Source organism: Delphinus delphis, chromosome 7 (assembly GCF_949987515.2).
Source record: "Delphinus delphis chromosome 7, mDelDel1.2, whole genome shotgun sequence".
NCBI classification, from domain to species: Eukaryota; Metazoa; Chordata; class Mammalia; order Artiodactyla; family Delphinidae; genus Delphinus; species Delphinus delphis.
This window is the reverse complement of record NC_082689.1, coordinates 36,563,545-36,582,711: the sequence shown is the minus strand read 5'-3', so window position 1 is coordinate 36,582,711 and position 19,167 is coordinate 36,563,545.

The following is a 19,167-nucleotide window of genomic DNA, read 5'->3' as shown; positions in this document are numbered from 1 at the left end:
AAGCTAATAAATTAGGACAACATTGCAAATCTATGAATAGAAGGATTCTGGTATGTTACTAAAACCATACTAACTCCATAGTTAAATTCCTTAGAATCACTGAATATCAGACAGGCCTAGCCTTGAACAAAATCAAGAGCATGATACATATGTTTTCGAGCAATAACAATGCTAATAATGCAGAAAATTTGAAGTTATATTTCTCAACACTCTCAGCACCTCATGTGTCACTTGATTATCGGGATACTAAAATCTTGTTAGTATAAACTCTTAAAACTCTTAAATTCTGAACTAGGGACCATTTAGCATTGGGGCTAACATTTATCTTCCTTACCCCTTCTTCTAGGTAATATAAAATAGAGATTATTCAGAGGGTTGTTTTAAAGAATTAAACAGACTACCTCTCAGCACTTGAGAAGCCCTCATTTACATAATGAAACATATTTACTAATTAAACAGACTTGTCTATTGATGAAAGCAATAAGCAAGCAACACTTTTTAAGCCTAATTTGAGCTACTGTATACATCTGAAATAAAATTTCATTTATTTAAAATATTATTTAATTATTGCCCACCAATTCTGCCCAGTTTTTTCCATTGTGTTTTAATTAGTGAGGTTTCTCTTATTCAAAGCGTCATCGATGCATGCATTGTGATATTATTCTTCATATTTCAGCCCTTAAAAACATTTATTTACAAAGTATTTAGCTATAGGAGGAATAGTAAAGGCTTTAAAAGACACGTTTTATATACTGATTCAATTATTGACAATCGAGCATCACCTAGAGGAATTATATAAATAAATGTCTTTGTTTTATCAGGGTTCTACAAGTACGTACAATAGAAGTGATATTGTCACATTTCTTAATGAGATTGAGGATCCTTGAGGTTTTTATGAAACCTTGAGAAGAGAGTGTATAGGAAAGAGATTGTACATTTTACAAGTATAAGTACTTGATCTAAAAAAAAAGTTGTATGGCCTAAGATTAATGCAAAAATATTATGGACTGAGATTTAAACCAAATTGGTTGTGTATGCATTTACTTATCACCCAGTAGGCATGGCAGAACTCCATCTTATTATGTTTAAAAGTATAAATCTCAAATTTGTACGTCATATGGATGGAATGTATCCAGCAATAAATATGCAGTTTAGAGGAACCTTTGCAATGCTGTAGAATAATTTGGACAGCTGGTGTTATTGGTTGATCTACAAGGTTTTTGGTGTTCTTATCAATCTGCTCTTTTACACTTAATTTAAATTTAGTATAAATATTCACTGTCAAAAAAATTAAATTGGGGGAGAATAATCTCACATTTTAACTCAGGATATAAAACCAAAATATTAGCAGATGAAGTACATAGATAGGTGAGTTTTTGTGGTTCAGATGGTATGCAGACAAAGAAAGTGGTAATTTGTTTTTGTTTATGCAGACTTAGATAGACTTCTAAAATGAAAAAGAGGAATTCTTCTAGCTGCCAGTTCTGTGGCATACATGCTCTTTTTATTAGAAAAAGTTGTTAAATTACTAATAACATAACATTTGTTGAGTACTTTCTCAAAGCATTTCCACATATTATTATCTCACAATTTTAGGGGATTAAAAGTAACAAAATATAGCAAAAGGCAGTTATGGTAGGTAATTTGGAATGTTATATACCAATCCTGGATTTATACAGGTAGAGGAAGAAAGTCTTTAATCCTTTACCTTTCATATTTGAGAATACAGACTAGCATATTGGTACCTATAGTTTAAGAGTTACTTGTACAATGAATACTAAGTGGTTTTGTCTCTTTTGCATTCCTTGTATATGTATTAGTATTACTTGGAGTAGAGTTGACCTGGTGTGGTTTTTGCAGCCCTAATGGACTGTCTTCATGAAACCCAAATCATATTGTTTCTGTCTTTTCCACCCAACACAACAATGTACACCTAAGCGGCTATGGTCATATTAGCCCTACATGAGACTCTAACTTAATGGTATTTAACTCCCTCTTCAAAAAAGGCAGCATTTCTAAAGTACCTTTAAAGTAACTCCTACATCGGAGGACGACAAAAGAACAAGGCCTGAGAATGTTTTACATGGATTCTGCCAGACTCAACAAAAGGATCATATTTGGCCACTTGGAACATAGTAGATGATTGTATGAATGTGTAAAAGGGAAATCCATCAGAAAAATTCTAGATATTATCTAGCAAGTAACAAATGAAAAGCAAGCTATTTGCAAACATGAGGGCAGGTGAAAATATGGGAGGCCTCATCAGAAACTTAGGAGAGCCAGAAAGTATGTGAAGCCTTAATTTCTTAAAAGGTAAAAGAAATTTCCAATTATCAAATCACCAGTTATCAAACTCAAGAAAGGTAAAAATTCTTCAAGCAGGGAGAGAAAAGACCGCAGGAACAGAATGCCACATTCTACTCATACCCTAACACGAAAGTATCTGTAGTTTTCTACACTTTACTAAATATATCTGACACATCACTCGGCTCTAAATTGAGTTGATATGTCACGACAGTGTAAGTACTGAGTATTTATATAATTGGAATTATAATATAACTCTCAGGAGAATAGGTCGGGAGATGACAAGGGTGCATGTGTGGTAGGCACAGGAGAGTAAAGATGCTAAATCCCTCACAGTATATTTTTCCCATAGTGAGACATCACTGCAATAGAAAATTCAAGAATTTGAATGATTTAGAGAAAAGAATCAGCACAATAATATCTTACTATAACTCATATTGGTCAAGTGCATAGAATTTATCTTTTTAATCTAATGTTTTTAAGGGTTCAGAATTTTAAGAGTAGTTTTAAGCAAAAAGAAATTATCCCTGGTTTTAATTCTGACAAAATAAAGTGATATTGATCCAGACACTAAATAACAAAAATTTGAAAAGGAATTGAGAAAAGGCCAATGCCTGTAAGACAGCAACTTGGCCTAAAATAAAATCCGTAAAATCCACATGATCATTACAGAAGGATAGAGGATTCTGGGTAAGAAAAGTGATTTAAAGAGTAATTAAATATCTCAGCCCTTCTTGGAAAATATTATTTACCACATTATAAATAAATAAAACAAAGAACTTTTTAGTATACTCCCCCCTCTCAAAAAAATTAGTGTTGAACTTCCCTGGTGGTGCAGTGGTTAAGAATCCGCCTGCTAATGCAGGGGACATGGTTCGAGCCCCGGTCTGGGAGGATCCCACATGCCGCGGAGCAACTAAGCCCGTGCGCCACAACTACTGAGTCTGCGCTCTAGAGCCCGGTAGCCACAAATACTGAGCCCATGTGCTGCAACTACTGAAGCCTGCATGCCTAGAGCCTGTGCTCTGCAAAAAGAGAAGCCGCTGCAGTGAGAAGCCCACACACTGCAATGAAGAGTAGCCCTTGCTCGCCACAACTAGAGGAAGCCTGTGCACAGCAATGAAGACCCAACAGAGCCAAAAAATAAATAAATAAGTAAATTAAGTGTCATATGTTCATACAGTGGAATATCATTAAAAAAAACAGTGTCACTGTTCAGAGCCTATTTCTAATTCATATGTCTTACTTTTTATATTTTTACTCCATCATCTAATTTTTCTATTTTTTGCTTTGTATAATGTATCTCTTGCCTGACCAGATGGCAGTGAATCAGCCAATAATCACGGAAGGCACATCGTAATATATTAACATCCTAATGAATTATTGCAGATCTGTTTCCAAAAGTCACAACCAATAATTAAAATACCGAGTTGACCTGGAAACAAGATTGCAAGATCTGAAAACATCCTGGTACGGCATTCTTATTGCTTACCAGTTTCCATTACCAAGGTCTCCCTACTAGAACTTCAAATTTGTTCAGGTAATCACCTCTTCCCAAATAGCCCCAGTGCTTCATGTGAAGTAGCCCCACCCTCCACTCCTTAAGGGTAAGAGGTTCCAATGGTAATCACTTTGCTAATGATTAGTTTAGAAATGGGAATGACTAGAAAGTTCTTCATTGTTCTTCTGGCAGAATGATAAGATCTCTGTCTCTTCTCTCCTGTCAAAGGTGAACAACATATAAAGTGGCTCTTATTGTCCTTGGCAGCCATCTAATCTCCAGGAATTTAACCAGCCTTAGCATGAAGCCAAAGCAGAACAGACAGATGGAAATGCACCTTGATGGTAATGGTGGACCACGGTATGAATTAATTGTACCTTTCCCATAATCTGAACTTCCTGTTATATGTGCTAATGGTTTCTTACAAGCCACTCTTAATTGGGTTTTCTATTACATGTATCTAACAAAATCTTGACTAAATTTAATATTTCTTAGAATCAATAAAATTTGTAAACTCAAAAGTAACTGAATTTCATTCTTTTTTTCCTCTCATTTTACATAATTCCAGAATTTCAGGTTCAAATAAACCATGAAAAATGCCACTCTTTTGTGTGTGGGTGCACAGACACACACACATCTACAGTGTTACAAATGTATACGTGAGTGTGTAGTTGTGTACTGTAAGGCAGTAGAGCATCCAGAATTCAGAGGGAGTGTTCTGGAGCTTATACAGCAACGAGGGAAGGCACAGTGAGTAATAGAAATATTGTCAGGGAGGCAACAGGGATAGTGGGGAGAGGAGCTGGCTTGTGTAAAGGCTTGTAAGTAGAATCTCAGACACACTCTAAGGCACACTATTACTATTTTGAAACATTAGTATTTCTGCTCAGTGTTAGTTGGCAAACAATTTTAAATAAAAAGTATGAATATTCACAATCTATTTACTTTTTTATTTTCAGTCTTTAAATTTATTTTCTAAGATAGAAACCCAAATGATTTAAAGAATCAGATAATTCTGTAAGTTTTTTAAATGAAGAATTAGAGTTCTCCATCCTCCTTCCTTTCCATTTCTTCTTCTGTAGAGGTAGCCACTTTTGCTTCTTCTAGCTGGTTCTTTCTCTAAATAATTCAAATTCTTTGATTTTTCATTTTAGACATTACCTATTGAATTCCTGCCACGTGCAAAGTTAAAGATTTAGCTTCCCCTACTCCCTTGCTGCTACCACACATGCACTCCCTTATCATCCCCACCCCATCTTCCCATTATCATTTTGATCAGATTAACATTCAGTATTTACACTGTAGTGACTATATAAATTCAACTCAGATTTGGGTTGTGTACTAGTGGTGTGCTTGTAAACTGACTCTATGAAAAGAAAAAATATATATCCTGATTTATACGGTTTGCTAATTTCCATGGTGTAAATACCCCCACCTTGGCCAGTTTCAAATTACTGACTTGAGGTCACTAAATGAAAATTTGAAAGAGATGGGCATATTTGATTCTCAAGGGCTCTTTTCCTTTGGGTTAACAATTGTCTTGTTTGTATTTGTTTCTTTGCTACATTTTCTATGTACTTATAAATTATGAAACAGCAAGCTCCCTTAACCATGTAACTCCCTTCTTAAGATGTACAGATATATCAGATATTCTACTGATTTTATGCCTTTGAAAAAGTCTCTCCTGGCACCTTCTGTTCCAGTTGCCTTCTATACCTGGTACACCATCATCCTGGCATCTCTTTTCACTATCACCCCAAGATTCTCCTTCCCATCTTGGATCCCCTGTGTCCTTGACCTCATGTGTTATAGGCTAAATGTTGTGTCTCCCCAAAATTCATGTGTTGAAATGTTAACCCCAAAAGTTATGGTATTAGGAGACAGTGCTTCTGGTGTGTGATTAAGCCACAAGGGTGGAACCCTCATGAACAGGATTAGTTCCCTTATAAAAGAGACCACAGAGGGCTCCCTCTTGCAGCACATGAGGATACAATGAAAAGACAGCCATCTGCAAACAAGGAAGTGGGCTTTCAGCAGAACTGAATCTGCTAGCACTTTGATCTTGGACTTTCCAGCCACCAGAACTGTGAGAAATAAGTTTGTTGTTTAAGTTATTCAGTCTATGGTACTTTGTCATAGCAGCCTGAGCTAAGACACCATGTCTTTCTCTTTCCTGGCTTACTGCTTCATTTTGGTAGAGCACTTCCTCCAGTATCTTCTGAAAAAAATTTTTTAGACTCTGCATATCTGAAAATGCCTTTATTCTCCCATCACACCTGAATGATAGTAGGAATGATCCTATGACTCCAGTTTGTAAGTAATTTCCTTCAGAATGTTGAAGGCTTCACTTCATTTTGTTTTAGCTTTTAATATGGGTATTGAGAAGCCCAATGGGATTCTGATTCCAGATCCTTTGCATGTAATCTGTTTTTCCTCTGTTGAAAACTCTAAGGACTCTGTCCAAAATATTAATGTTTTTAAAATTAGAATGCATTAAAGTATCACTCTAATAACATTAGTTTCACTTGTATTCCAAAATGATCTTATGAGTAAGAAGGATGGACTACTGCATACCTTAGAGACAACATGACAGTCTATATCTGAATGTGCCCATAAGAGTGTAACATATATAAATATGTATGTTAAAGTAGAAAAGATAAAAATGTCTCCTAAAAGGGACTGATTAGGAGATTTCATATTGTGTGTATGTGTGTTTATGTGTGTGAGGGGCAGAAATTAAAGGAGGGAAAAAGCAGAAAAGCTTGGAATGGAAAAGGGGAAAGTGACTTTGCTGCTTGGCCTTGAGAATAGGTAGTTTAAAAATACTGTTAATGAATTTCTATTACTGAGAAGGATAAAGAGAAAAACAAGCAAAATGAACTATAATGTTACCTTGCAGATTAATTATCCTCATATTTTAAATAATACTAATAATCAAAGTAACACATGAGCAAGAACAAAAATTCAAGTGGTCATAAAGTGATACTGTGAAAGTAAAATTCTTCCTTCCCAATCTGCAGTCACACATTTCACAGGCTTTAATTATCTTACTAGAAGAAGGTTAACAGTATATAAAGAATGAAAAAAAATTACCAAAGGTGTAATGCCATAATACTTTTCTGCCCTTACTTTAATAAATAATAATGTATTCCATATTAGTTTATACAAGCTTACTCCATTCTATTTAATGGCTGCACAGTATTCCATTGTATTGACAAGGGTTAGCGAACTATGGCTTAAGGGCCAAATCTGATCCACTGCTTGTTCTTTGTATAATCCATGAGCTAAGAATAATTTTTACATTTTTAAATGACTAAGGAAAATAAAAAGAAGAATACTGTTTTTGCAACATGAGAAAATTATATGAAATTCAAATTTCAGTGTCCACAAACGATGTTTTATTAGTACATAGCTGGGCTCATTCAATTTATGTGTTGTATGGGGCTGCTTTTGCACTACAGCAGAGTTAAGTGTTGTGACAGAGACAGTGTAGCCTGCAAAGCCTAAACAATTCACTATCTGGCCCTTTACAGGAAAAGTTGTGCTGACCTCTTACATAGACCATTTAATTTATTTAACCCAATGTTCAAAATTCATATGAGTGAAAGGGGTAAAAGTGGCAGAATGAGCAAAGATAAAGAAGATGCAAATATGGTGAACAATTAAGAAATTCTTCACTGTGGATTTGGGTAGGAAAGTGATAAGAGACAGAACAGAAAGATAGGTTGTGGCCATACCATGCCATCATTAGAATGCCAGTTTAAGGAATCTGCCATTCATCTGGAAGGAAACTGGGAAACCTCCAAGGATTTTGAGCATGGGTGGGGAGTAGCACAAACAGGATCTACTTTAGGAGATTAATCTGGCTAGGCAATGTGGAATTAATATAGAGGGTACTGCTAATAGGTAAGGATTCTGTTTATAGGATTATTTTAATAACCCATAAAAAGGTCATGAATTCATGTGAAGATATATTCTAAAGTGTAAATATATCACTGAAATAATTTCTACAGTTCTAAAAAATCAAAGATATGTATCTCTGTGTTTATGTATGTGAATTATTTGTTTGTAAAAAAACCTTCAAGTATATCCTACCACTGAAGTTTTGGCCTACTCTCTTTCAGTACACTCAGCTACAATTTTAAAATGTGTTTTCCATGTAACAATCAACCCAAAAAACTAATTGAGTCATACACTAGTTGCTGAATTAAGCTAGACAATGGTAACTGATTATCTGATTATTTCTTAATGTATTACTTATAAGCTTAAGGCTCAAGATATGGCAATGGAAGACATACAGGATTGTCTGTTATTTCAAAGGCATAATGTTAAGTGCTCATCATAATCTGATTAAAAATCCTAAATAGTAAGAATCCTGGTCTCCTAGACAGGAGTAATCCTAATTAACCTTATAAAAATAAGATTTGTACAGTATGTGGAAAATTAAGGATATAAACAACCATTAAAAGAAAAGCCTAACCACATTATAATAATTATATTCAACTGACATGAGAGGCAATAGTCACAAAGCAGTACCATATTTTATTTTATTTTTTAAACATCTTTATTGTATAATTGCTCTACAATGGTGTGTTATTTTCTGCTTTACAACAAAGTGAATAAGCCAAACATAAACATATATCCCCATATCTCCTCCCTCTTGCATCTCCCTCCCACTCTCCCTATCCCACCCTTCTAGGTGGTCACAAAGCACCGAACAGATCTCCCTGTGCTATGTGGCTGCTCCCCACTAGCTATTTTACATTTGGTAGTGTATATATGTCCATGCCACTCTCTCACTTGGTCCCAGCTTACCCTTCCCCCTCCCCATATCCTCAAGCCCATTTTCTACGTCTGTGTCTTTATCCCTGTCCTGCCCCTAGGTTCTTCAGAACATTTTCTTTTTTTTTTTTTTACATTCTGTATATATGTGTTAGCATACGGTATTTGTTTTTCTCTTTCTGACTTACTTCACTCTGTATGACAGACTCTAGGTCCATCCACCTCACTACAAATAACTCAATTTCGTTTCTTTTTATGGCTGAGTAATACTCTGTTGTATATATGTGCCACATCTTCTTTATCCATTCATCTGTTGATGGACACTTAGGTTGCTTCCATGTCCTGGCTATTGTAAATAGAGATGCAATGAATATTGTGGTACATGACTCTTGTTGAATTATGGTTTTATCAGAGTATATGCCCAGGAGTGGGATTGCTGGGCCGTATGGTAGTTCTATTTTTAGTTTTTTAAGGAACATCCATACTGTTCTCCATAGTGGCTGTATCAGTTCACATTCACACCAACGGTGCAAGAGGGTTCCCTTTTCTCCACACCCTCTCCAGCATTTATTGTTTGTAGATTTTCTGATGATGGCCATTCTGACTGGTGTGAGGTGATACCTCATTGTAGTTTTCATTTGCATTTCTCTAATGATTAGTGATGTTGAGCATCCTTTCATGTGTTTGTTGGGAATCTGTATATCTTCTTTGGAGAAATATCTATTTAGGTCATCTGCCCATTTTTGGATTGGGTTGTTTGTTTTTTTGGTATTGAGCTGCATGAGCTGCTTGTATAGTCTGGGGATTAATCCTTTGTCAATTGCTTCATTTGCAAATATGTTATCCCATTGTGAGGGTTGTCTTTTCATCATGTTTATGGTTTCCTTTTTTATGAAAAAGCTTTTAAGTGTCATTAGGTCCCATTTGCTTATTTCTGTTTTTATTTCCATTTCTCTAGGAGGTGGGTCAAAAAGGATCTTACTGTGATTTATGTCATAGAGTGTTCTGCCTATGTTCTCCTCTACGAGTTTTATACTGCCTGGCCTTACATTTAGTTCTTTAATCCATTTTGCGTTTATTTTTGTGTATGGTGTTAAGGAATGTTTTAATTTCATTCTTTTACAGGTAGCTGTCCAGTTTTCTGAGCACCACCTATTGAAGAGGCAGTCTTTTCTCCATTGTATATTCTTGCCTCCTTTATCAAAGATAAGGTGACCATAGGTGCATGGGTTTACCTCTGGGCTTTCTATCCTGTTCCATTGATCTATATTTCTATTTTTGTGCCAGTACCATACTGTCCTGATTACTGTAGCTTTGTAGTATAGTCTGAAGTCTGGGAGCCTGATTCCTCCAGCTCCATTTTTCTTTCTCAAGATTGTTTTGGCTATTCGGGGTCTTCTGTGTTTCAATACAAATTGTGTAGTTCTTTGTTCTAGTTCTGTGAAAAATTCCATTTCTAGTTTGATAGGGATTGCATTGAATGTGTAGATTGCTTTGAGTAGTATAGTCATTTTCACCATGTTGATTCTTCCAATCCAAGAACACGGTATAGCTCTCCATCTGTTTGTATCATATTTAATTTCTTTCATCAGTGTCTTATAGTTTTCTGCATTCAGGTCTTTTGTCTCCTTAGGTAGGGTTATTCCTCAGTATTTTTTTTTTTTTGCAATGGTAAATGGGAGTGTTTCCTTAATTTCTCTTTCAGATTTTTCATCATTAGTGTATAGGAATGCAAGAGATTTCTAGGCATTAATTTTGTATCCTGCTACATTACCAAATTTATTGATTAGCTCTAGTAGTTTTCCAGTAGCATCTTTAGGATTCTCTATGTATAGTATCATGTCATCTGCAAACAGCTTTACTTCTTTTCTGATTCGGATTCCATTTATATCTTTTTCTTCTCTGATTGCTGTGGCTAAAACTTGCAAAACTATGTTGAATAATAGTGGTGAGAGTGGACAACATTGTGTTGTTTCTGATCTTAGGGGACATGGTTTCAGTTTTTCACCATTGAGAATGATGTTGGCTGTGGTTTTGTCATATATGGCCTTTACTATATTGAGGTAAGTTCCCTCTATGCCTACTTTCTGGAGGGTTTTTATCATAAATGGGTGTTGAATTTTGTCAAAAGGTTTTTCTGCATCTATTGAGATAATCACATGGGTTTTATCCTTCATTTTGTTAATATGGCGTATCACATTGTTTGATTTTCATATACTGATGAATCCTTGCATCTCTGGGATAAACCCCACTCAATCATGGTGAATGACCCTTTTAATGTGTTGTTGGATTCTGTTTCCTAGTATTTTGTTGAGAATATTTGCATCTATGTTCATCATTGATATTGGCCTGTAGTTTTCTTTCTTTGTGACATCTTTGTCTGGTTTTGATATCAGGGTGATGGTGTCCTCGTAGAATCAGTTTGGGAGTGTTCCTCACTCTGCTATATTTTGGAAGACTTTGAGAAGGACAGGTGTTAACTATTCTCTAAAAGTTTGATAGAATTTGCCTGTGAAGCCATCTGGTCCTGTGTTTTTGTTTGTTGTTAACATTTTTAATCACAGTCTCAATTCCAGGGCTTGTGATTGGTCTATTTATATATTCTATTTATTCCTGGTTCAGTCTTGGAAGGTTGTGCTTTTTTAAGAATCTGTCCATTTCTTCCAGGTTTTCCATTTTATTGGCATATATTTGCTTGTAGTAATCTCTCACAATCCTTTGTATTTCTGCAGTGTCAGTTGTTCCTTCTCCTTTTTCATTTCTAATTCTATTGATTTTAGTCTTCTCCCTTTTTTTCCTGATGAGTCTGGCTAATGGTTTATCGATTTTGTTTATCTTCTCAAAGAAGCAGCTTTTAGTTTTATTGATCTTTGCTATTGTTTCCTTCATTTCTTTTTCATTTATTTCTGATCTTAATTTTATGATTTCTTTCCTTCTGCTAACTTTGGAGTTTTTTTGTTCTTCTCTCTCTAATTGCTTTAGGTGTAAGGTTAGGTTGTTTATTTGAGATGTTTCTTATTTCTTGAGGTAGTATTGTATTGCTATAAACTTCCCTCTTTGAAGTGCTTTTGCTGCATCCCATAGGTTTTGGGTCGTCGTGTTTTCATTGTCATTTATTTCTAGGTAGTTTTTTTTTTTTTAATAAATTTATTTATTCATTTATTTATTTTTGGCTGTGTTGGGTCTTCGTTTCTGTGCGAGGGCTTTCTCTAGTTGTGGCAAGCGGGGGCTACTCTTCATCGTGGTGCGCGGGCCTCTCACTGTCGCGGCCTCTCTTGCTGCGGAGCACAGGCTCCAGACGCACAGAGCTCAGTATTTGTGGCTCACGGGCCCAGTTGCTCCGTGGCACGTGGGATCTTCCCAGACCAGGGCTCGAACCCATGTCCCCTGCATTGGCAGGCAGACTCTCAACCACTGCGCCACCAGGGAAGCCCTTCTAGGTAGTTTTGATTTCCTTTTTGAATTCTTCAGTGATTACAGATTTTTTCCAGTAATTGATATCTAGTCTCATAGCATTGTGGTCAGAAAAGATACTTGATACGATTTTAATTTTCTTAAATTTACCAAGGCTTGATTTGTGACCCAAGATATGATCTGTCCTAGAGAATGTTCCATGAGCACTTGAGAAGAAAGTGTATTCTGTTGTTTTTAGATGGAATGTCCTATAAATATCAATGAAGTCCATCTTGTTTAATGTATCATTTAAAGCTTATGTTTCCTTATTTATTTTCATTTTAGATGATCTGTCTACTGGTGAAAGTGGGGTGTTAAAGCCCCTACTATGTGTTACTGTCGATTTCCCCTTTTATTACTGTTAACATTTGCCTTTTGTATTGAGGTGCTCCTATGTTGGGTGCATAAATATTTACAATTATTATATCTTCTTCTTGGATGGATCCCTTGGTCATTATGTCATGTCCTTCTCTGTCTCTTATAATAGTCTTTATTTTTAAGTCTATTTTGTCTGATACGAGAATTGCTATTCCAGCTTTCTTTTGATTTCCATTTGCATGGAATATGTCTTTCCATACCCTCACTTTCAGTCGGTATGTGTCCTGAGGTCTGAATTGGTCTCTTGTAGACAGTATATATATGGGTCTTGTGCTTGTATCCATTTAGCCAGTCTATGTCCTTTTGCTTGGAGCATTTAATCCATTTACATTTAAGGTAGTTATAGATATGTATGTTCCTATTACCATATTCTTAATTGTTTTGGGTTTGTTAATGTAGGTCTTTTCCTTCTCTTGTGTTTCCTGCCTAGAGAAGTTCCTTTAGCATTTGTTGTAAAGCTGGTTTGGTGGTGCTAATTCTCTTAGCTTTTGCATGTCTGAAAAGCTTTTAATTTCTCTGTCAAATCTGAATGAGATCATCATTGGGTAGAGTAATCTTGGTTGTAGGTATTTCCCTTTCATCACTTTAGATATGTCCCACCACTCCTTTCTGGCTTGCAGAGTTTCTGCTGAAAGATCAGGTGTTAACCTTATGAGGATTCCCTTGTATGTTGTTGTTTCTCCCTTGCTGCTTTTCACATGTTTCTTTGTATTTAATTTTTGATAGTTTGATGAATATGTGCCTTGGCATGTTTCTCCTTGGATTTTTCCTGTATGGGACTCTCTGCACCTCCTGGACTTGATTGACTATTTCTCTTCCCATATTAGGGAAATTTTCAACTATAATCACTTCAAATATATTCACAGTCCCTTTCCTTTTCTCTTCTACTTCTGGGACCACTATAATTCGAATGTTGGTGTGTTTATTGTTGTTCCAGAGGTCTCTGAGGCTGTCTTCAATTCTTTTCATTCTTTTATCTTTATTCTGCTCTGCGGTAGTTATTTCCAGTACTTTATCTTCCAGGTCACTTATCTTTTTTTCTGCCTCATTTGTTCTGCTATTGATTCCTTCTAGAGCATTTTTAATTTCATTTATTGTTTTGTTCATCATTGCTTGATTGCTATTTAGTTCTTGTAGGTCTGTGATAAACGTTTCTTTTATTTCCTCCATTCTATTTACAAGATTTTAGGTCATCATTAGTATAATTACTCTGAATTCTTTTTCAGGTAGACTGCCTATTTCCTCTTCATTTGTTTGGTCTGGTGGGCTTTTGCCTTTCTCCTTCATATGCTATGTATTTCTGTTTTTTCATTTTGCTTTACTTACTGTGTTTGGGGTCTCCTTTTCACAGGCTGCAGGTTCATAATTTCCATTGTTTTTGGTGTCTGCCCCCAGTGGCTAAGGTTTGACAGTGGGTTTTGTAGGCTTCCTGGTGGAGGGGATTAGTGCCTGTGTTCTGGAGGATGAGGCTGGATCTTGTCTTTCTGGTGGGCAGGACCGTGTCCAGTGGTGTGTTTTGGGGTGTCTGTGATCTTATTATGATTTTAGGCAGCCTGTCTGCTAATGGGTGGGGTTATGTTCCTGTCTTGCTAGTTGTTTGGCATAGGGTGTCCAGCATTGTAGCTTGCTGGTTGTTGAGTGGAGCTGGGTCCTAGCGTTGAGATGGAGATCTCTGAGAGATCTTTTGCTGTTTGATAGTACGTGGAGCCCAGAGGTCTCTGGTGGACCAATGTCCTGAACTCGGCTCTCCCACCTCAGAAACACAGACCTGACACCTGGCCACAGCACAGAGACTCTGTCAACCACATGACTCAGAAGAAAAAGGAGAAAAAAAAAAAAAAGAAAGAAAAAAATAAATTAAAATAAAGTTATTAAAATAAAAAAAATTTTTTTAATTAAAAAGTGGGCTTCCCTGGTGGCACAGTGGTTGAGTCTGCCTGCCGATGCAGGGGACACGGGTTTGTGCCCCAGTCCAGAAGGATCCCACATGCCATGGAGCAGCTTGGCCTGTGAGCCATGGCCACTGAGCCTGCACATCTGGAGCCTGTGCTCCACAGCAGGAGATGCCACAACAGTGAGGGGCCCACATACCACACACAAAAAAAAAAAAAAAAAAAAAAAAAAAATTTGTAAGTAATGTAAAGAAAGAAGGGAGCAACCAAACCAAAAAACAAATCCACCAGTGATAACAAGCACTAAAAACTATACTAAAAAAAAAAACAAAAAAATGGTCAGACTGAACCCTAGGATTAATGGTAAAAGCAAAGCTATACAGACAAACTCACACAAAGAAGCATACACATACACATTGACAAAAAGAGAAAAAGGAAAAATATATATGTATCTATATATTAAAAAAAAAGGAGGAGAGCAACCAAATCAATAACCAAATCTACCAATGATAATAAGCTCTAAATACTAAATTAAGATAAACATAAAACTGAAGACAAATTAGATGCAGAAAGCAAACCCTAAGTCTACATTTGCTCCCAAAGTCCACCACCTCAATTGTGGAATGATTTGTTTTCTATTCAGGTGTTCCACAGATGCAGGGTACATCAAGTTGACTGTGGAGATTTAATCTGCTGCTCCTGAGGCTGCTGGGAGAGATTTCCCTTTCTCTTCTTTGTTTGCACAGCTCCTGGGGTTCAGCTTTGACTTTGGCCCCGCCTCTGCATGTAGGTTGCCTGAGGGCATCTCTTCATCCCCTCTGCTGATTAGGGGACTCTGTCTCACTCAGGCCAGGATGAGGGAGGGGTACAGAATGCAGGGCAAGCCTGCGGCAGCAGAGACCAACATGACATTGCAACAGCCTGAGGCGTGCCGTGTGTTCTCCCAGGGAAGCTGTCCCTGGATTACAGGACCTTGGCTGTGGGGGGCTGCACAGCCTCCGGGTAGGGGAGGTAGGTGTGGACAGTTACCTGTGCTTGCACACAGGCTTCTTGGTGGCGGCAGCAGCAGCCTTAGCATTTCATGCCCGTCTCTGTGGTCCTCCCTGATAGCCTCGGTTCGCGCCCATCTCTGGAGCTCGTTTAGGCGGTGCTCTGAATCCCCTCTCCTCACACACCCCGAAACAATGGTCTCTTGCCTCTTAGGCAGTTCCAGACTTTTTCTCAGACTCCCGCCCAGCTAGCTGTGTTGCACTAGCCCCCTTCAGGCTGTGTTCATGCAGCCAACCCCAGTCCTCTCCCTGGGATCTGACCTCCAAAGCCTGAGCCTCAGCTCCCAGCCCCCACCCGCCCCAGCAGGTGAGCAGACAAGCCTCTTGGGCTCGTGAGTGCTGGTCAGCACCGATCATCTGTGCGGGAATCTCTCTGCTTTGCCCTCTGCACCTCTGTTGCTGCACTCTCCTCCATGGTCCCGAAGCTTCCCCACCACTGCTACCCCCCATCTCCGCCAGTGAAGGGGCTTCCTGGTGTGTGGAAACTTTTCCTCCTTCACAGCTCCCTCCCCAAGGTGCAGGTCCTGTCCCTATTCTTTTGTCTCTGTTTTTTCTTTTGCCCTACCCAGGTACATGGGGAGTTTCTTGCCTTTTGGGAAGTCTGAGGTCTTCTGCCAGCGTTCAGTAGGTGTTCTGTAGGACTTGTTCCACATGTAGATGCAGTTCTGATGTATTTGTGGGGAGGAAGGTGATCTCCACATCTTTCTCCTCTGCCTTCTTGAACGTTTCCCCCCAGTACCATATTTTAAATGCCATCATAAATAATATAAAATTGTAATGTTATATTGTTATTATTAAAAATAATATATTAAATTATTCTTTTAAACATCCAAATAAGTTGTTCTGTTAACATAGGGATCTGAATGCATACTCTGTACTTTAAAAAAAAAAGAGTCAGCTAGACATTAAGTTAAATTGTATTAGAAAATGAACAAATAAAGTAAAAATAATTTAACACTTATAGTAGAAGTTTACATATATCAGTATGTCTTAGTATTGGGGCACTAACATGAAGAGAAAAAAGGAAATTTGGTTTAGTTCTGTTTAGAAGAGTTTTGGGTTTTTTTTTACATTGTTTATGGTTAATAACTGGCCATTCTAGTCATTAAAGTAAGCATAGTGGTTTAGAACTTCGACTCCAGTGACAGGAAGAACTGAATTTCTAATTATGTGATTTTGGCAAGTTCCTTAACCACTTCAAGCCTCATCTATTATAATGATAATATCTACCCTGAGCTCAAAGGTTTGTTGGTAGGTTTAAATGTGCTTATGAACTTAGCATTGGCCATTGTAAGAATACTAAGCATTAAATAAGTGATAACTATTGTTTTATTATAGTTATTACTTCCCATCTTAAGTTTTTCCTTTCATTGCATGTTGGCATGTTAGAAAGATGGAAGAGAGAGAATTGAAAATAAAGAGTAACAATACAATTACTTCCAATCCCCTTCCCACTCACCTACTCAAGCATTGGCTTGGGAGAAATGTTAACAGTCAATTGTTATTGCGGTTCATGGCCTTTAATGGGTACTTAAAAGACATGTTATGGAGACTGTTATTAGAACACAAAACAAAAAATTACTCAGAACGTTTGTCTATAGGGAATACTTCTGAATTCCCGTCAGAACCACTGGACTTTGAATCTCCCATCTTCCTGCTTACTAGAAACCCTTGTGAGTGTGACATTGTCAGAAACATCTGACCTGCATATTTCTCTGAGGCATTCTTGCAATATGCTGCTATATTTAATGGTCTATTTACAAGCTTAAAGAGCTGTGTTTGCTAAGACACAACATCTCCATAAATATGTAATAGACAGGGAAATAATTGTGCACACCTGAAAGAAAATTTTGACAACACTAGCCCTACTTTGCTTGTTCTGGAAAACTGCTTTGCACAAATGAGTTTCCTAGAAAACTTCATTAATCAACACATACTATTCCCTTACTGCAAAGATGGTGTTTTATTTTACATTATCGTATTGTGGTAATTGTTCTCATATATATTTTTAAAACTTCATATAAATTGGGTGGCTGGTAAGAAAATTTCTTGGTCATATAAATGATGTGCAGGGGCTTCTCTGGTGGTGCAGTGGTTGAGAGTCCGCCTGCCCATGCAGGGGACACGGGTTCGTGCCCCGGTCCAGGAAGATCCCACGTGCTGCGGAGCGGGGCCCATGATACATGGCCACTGAGCCTGCGCGTCTGGAGCCTGTGCTCCAAAACGGGAGAGGCCACAACAGTGAGAGGCCCGCGTACCGCAAAAAAAAAAAAAAAAAAAAAATGTGCAGAAGAAATGAGCACATGACCAGTTACAATGAATGCCCCAGTTGATAAAAGTATTTGTTTAGCAATCATATAACCACTCCAACTCTTCTGTGATAATTTGCTTTGCCTTAAATAATGTATGTTTTACTGATTGATATGCAGGAATGCATCACTAAACTAGTGAGCGAATTTAGCCAGCTACCTATCTCCCATATCCCAGCATGGCCTTGTTTCTCTGATCTGCCATCAAGCATGGAAGAAATTGCTATGAACTGATAAAAAATATGCTGCTTTAAAAAAAGTTACATGGTTCCCTAAGTCAAGTTTTAGGGCTAGAGACAGAAGTAAAGAGAAAACAAAGTGGGTTTTTTTGTTCGTTTGTTTTGTTTTTTAAGAAATGAGCACTGAAATCATAAACTAATCAAAGAACAGAATGCTGCTCTGTCCATGACAACTTGGAGAGCATATCCAAAATACATACACAAAATGAAAGAATGAATCAGGAAACTACTTTAATCAATACAAGTGCCTTATCAAATAAGGGATGACAGTTTAGTCAAGGTCAGACTTCAGTTGATTGTGGTTTGAGTATATGCATAGCATGATTAGAATTCTACATGGATACGTGATACAGAAAAAAAAAAAGTCAAGTGCCTGCAAACTGCAGCAATAAGAGATGAAGTCAACGGTCTACAAAATTAATCTTTACCACAAGTAAAAACTGGTTGATAAATCTTGAGGAGTTTATTTATTTTCACAAACATGAAGTTAACAGGAGAAGCACATCAGCTACCACATTTCCACACAGGGATTTTTCTTGAGAACTGAAAAGTCACAGAGGAGAAAGGTTAGAGTGAGGAAAATGTCTTGAAAGCAAATGAAACTGGCCTATCATACAAGAAAATGCCTTCAAGAAGATTCATATCCAAGAATTAGAAGCATGGGTTAGATATCTGGTAGCCCTGGGTAGACAAATGTGTATTTGATAGCAACACAGCAAGCTTTAAGATTAAGTTATATTTATTCTACAAATAATCTCCAGGACATTGAGGTGCAAGGAAACATTTCTTTGACTATATACACTCAATCAAATAAAAATCCAGGAGCAGGGCAAGACTGGCTGCACTGTTTCTAATAATGTTGGTGCTTTAGTGATTTTCATAAATTTCCAATGTTTGAAAGACTCAGTCTACAGCCTTTGCAAATGTAAAAGTTCTGCTGTATTTACCTTCAAATATATTTGTCATGTTGTAGTAAAAAAAAATTAGGCTTGTTTTCAAATGGTGCACACCTTACATTTAATTGATTTCATTCTTAAGCTGTAAATATATTTAGATAAGCCTGTTTGTTACTACTATTAGAACTACATGCATTAAGCATAATTCATTGAAGTAGATACCCATTAACTTCAGGTCAAATTGAAATTTCATTTGGAAATGTACAATACTTTGACTGATTCCATGATCTAAGTCAGTGGCAACAGGTAAAAATGTATTTTCAAGAACATGTTTTAAAATTTACTTAATATTTCTTTCCTAAAA